The 3,526-nt window shown below is 36.8% G+C and overlaps 1 long non-coding RNA gene across 1 annotated transcript; it reads right to left on the reverse strand.

Annotated features, from left to right (window-relative positions):
- Positions 1 to 243: 243 nt before the first annotated feature.
- On the reverse strand, positions 244 to 1,453 carry LOC107833161 (uncharacterized). The gene is made up of 2 exons (XR_001658875.1): positions 823 to 1,453; positions 244 to 719 (listed from the first exon to the last, which is right to left on the reverse strand). It is a non-coding gene; the product is annotated as an uncharacterized LOC107833161 (long non-coding RNA).
- Between the last annotated feature and the right edge of the window lie 2,073 nt (positions 1,454 to 3,526).

The raw sequence follows: 3,526 nt of genomic DNA on the forward strand, positions 1-3,526 counted from the left end.
GAAAGTGTTAATTTAACTCTTTTTGGAGAGTTGGTACCTTAACTCTAATAAAGTGTCAAATATCAAATCTGCTGGAGTTAATCATTTAACACTTACTAACATTAATTCAGTGTTAGATCTTATTAACTCTCACAGAGTACTTTAACTTCTTAAGAGTTATTTGTAATTAATATTAAATAGGTACTTTATTGTGTTGAACTTTTAAAAAATTCTTTGGAAAATAAACATTTAATAAAGAGGCAATGATTTTCTCAAATGCATTTATTTCAAAACGTGCACCATAATTACCAAACATATTACAACGTGGAATAATGTGCATGTTTCACATGTCGCTTTCCTTCACATATTGCTTTTTAAAAGGTCTGACATATCAGCTGTGCAATACAAAATGCAGTATGCTTAATATACATTTTTCTTCAATACAATATGCATGAAATTGTTTAAAGTACACGGTGGAGAAAGTAAAGCCTGTATCAATGCATGCAGTTCATGTAATATTTGATAAAGTATATTTTCTTTTAACAGGTAGATTGCCAGATATGCACAGTACATAACAGACCAACCTGATATTCAGATCCATCATTTCTTATCCAGTTTATGTTTCTGTTGATAAGAGACAGTTCCTCTCTGCACTCCACCAGAGAGATGTCCAGTCACTAACAGATTGTCTTCAGGTTGTTGGGCTGTTCGTCTCTGAGTACGACAAACCGTGTCGGACTCTGAATCATAAACAAAAAACAGAACAATAAAGAATTTTTACTACAACTATAACGACAAGCCTCCATTACAGAAATGTGGAGTTTCACAGATATTAACACTTACATAATCATTTTTGGAGCTTGAATCTTCGAAGAATCCATGGAGGGATCAGGAGGGGGAGGTTAGGCTGAGACTGGCGATTCATCCTCAACCAAACTTGTTCTAATATATACAAAAAGGCAATAAAAGGATTAAAACATGCTGCAAAACGTAGATAAGAAGACAACAGCGGGAATAATGCTCTCAACGTGAAAAAGCCTTTTACATTTTTTCAAAGGAAAAAAATCGATCAGAAAGGTTGATAAATCTGATCAATATGCATGTAAACGTTCAACATCATGAAAAAACATACTCCAGATTATTACGGATCTGCTCAATTTAGCCAATAATTTGACTGAATCTTCATCGGCTCGATATTTTTCCAACACTCTGCTAACATTCGGCATGCTAAGCTAAATATGCTAACACCGAGCCGTGTGGCGAACGTGACGTCTATCATACAGGTTGAGCTCAACTCAAAATAATAGTTATAAACCATCTCGGAAAAAAAGTAACTTACCAAGCGCAGTAAATAACTCAGACATGTGGAAAGTAAATAGTCCTGAAATTACTTGGCTTCTGTCGCTTCGCTTCGGTTGGAATCTGTGATTCTGGGGCGGAGGCAGTGAATTAACTCCTTCAGTGTTAGAGCCTCTGGTGGAGTTCAGAGTTCAGAAGTCAAGAGTTATTGATTCCATTTTAACACCTCTAGATTTGATACGGAAACACTTTGTTTTAACACTGGATTTTAACTACTAATAATATACTGTACACCCCAGACTTACATAAAGAGAAAGTGACTCTATCAGTGTAAAATTTACTCTGCTTTTGCACGAAGTCTACCAACAGCAAAACATTTAACACTTTTGAATTTGCTTTGTACAGGCGATGTCAGGTATCCTGATCGTATTTGTGGAACTAAAATTCACAGATTTCCAAAATCTGAAACGGAATGCCTTGCTTGGATCAAAGCTTGAGCACGACCGCCGTATGTATAAACCAGTGACGTGCGGTGAGGTTCATTGGTGGTAAGGCACTGACTTATGACTTAGACACCATGTCCAATAACATTATTGGACCTACGGAAATTTCGCGCATGCATACAACGCTGGGGGGCAAAAAGACTAATCTTTTACATGTCATCCATAGCCGCGTTAACTCAGCGAAACTTAAAAATGTAGGTATTAATTTCGTGCTATGATCCACAGCAAAGTGATCTGTATTCGCCAAGCTAAGCAGACTCGTTCCCATAGCAACTGACAACAATACCATTTCATGTTTTAGGATATAACACCAAAAAGCATTCAAGAATTTTGCACACAGAACTGAACATTTAGTCTGTTGTTGTAGTACGTTTTAGGCTTAATGTTTTATTAATAAATAATTGTGGTAGATTAGCTACCGCTTCTACTTTACTGATTTAAACATAAACTGTAGCCCACAAAACGCACATTTCATTAAAAAAAACTAAACAAAAACATGTTATTGCTGTCTTACCTTTATGTATCAATGAAATTCATGCACGCTAATTCTGCACAAAAATATCCGTTCATCCAAAGCCAAGTCTATCCTCGGCATGTCTTTTCTACCTCGTTTGAGAATCATAAAACTCCGGTGTTGGTCTTCCTTTAGTTATTATCTCCTGCTTCAAATAAAAATCCACTTTAGAAAACTGTTTTACTGTAGAAATGTAGTCTTTCATGTTGACGTCGGAAGAGAGAAGAAAACAAATATATTGCTGTACTTTACTTATTTACTATATGGCTAACTCGCTAGCTTACTGTGTCTTACTCTGCAGTTGTGGAGTCACAATATCTGGGATCATGAGCGCCCCCTGCCATGAGGCAAGATAACTGCCTGCCTCACCTTGAGTCTGTTCTCTGCCGTTTCTGATCGCTCCTCCGCACACAAAACACGATACACACACAATTTGTGACAAAAAAACAAAAAAAAAAACACTGTACATTATATACATAAGCTAAATTATGGAAAATCAGTCCATATATTAAATGTTTTTTTAGCCATTTCATTGCCGGCGTACAAACAGGACCAACATGCTCCCCTATGGGAGCATGTTGGTCAACGGTCAATGGCAGCCAGTGCAGTTGCGCAATCCCAGGTGCGCAATCCCAGGTGAGGCTCAGCTCACTGTTGCCTCACCGGCTTCGCTTATGAGCATTTGAATGGGAAAATGCGAAAATCTAGCGATTTTGAAGAAAAAACTAATCAGAATTGGCTAAGACAAGTAAAAAGTAGATACTTAGTACAAACCACAGGGTGAAATAGCAATATAAATGACCCCTGACCGCACGTCACTGGTATAAACATACATATATATATATATATATATATAAATATGTATATGTTTTTCAGCCGACGAGTTCTAGCTTCAGAGTGATTCAGCAGCTGAGACTGAGTCCAAAATACGATGCGAGATTCATCCGTGCTGCAGTGAATCCGTCTCTCTTTAAATATATTTCCCACTTCTTCCTCACATCGAAGAAGTTTTGTTATGAAACCTTCAAAACAAAAACGGGAGATTTGGGATGTATCTTACTTTCGACAGAGTGAAATAATTACATATAAATAATAGTCTTTACCACCTCTGTAAACTTTGCTGGTGAATGTAACACATAATATACGTTTTATAATATGTTTTGTTTTGAAAGTTTCCTAAAGACACGATGTGAGGAAGAAGAGGGAGATATCTATAAAGAGAGACGGATTC

Source organism: Poecilia formosa, unplaced genomic scaffold (genome assembly GCF_000485575.1).
Source record: "Poecilia formosa unplaced genomic scaffold, Poecilia_formosa-5.1.2 Scaffold338, whole genome shotgun sequence".
Taxonomy (NCBI): Eukaryota; Metazoa; Chordata; class Actinopteri; order Cyprinodontiformes; family Poeciliidae; genus Poecilia; species Poecilia formosa.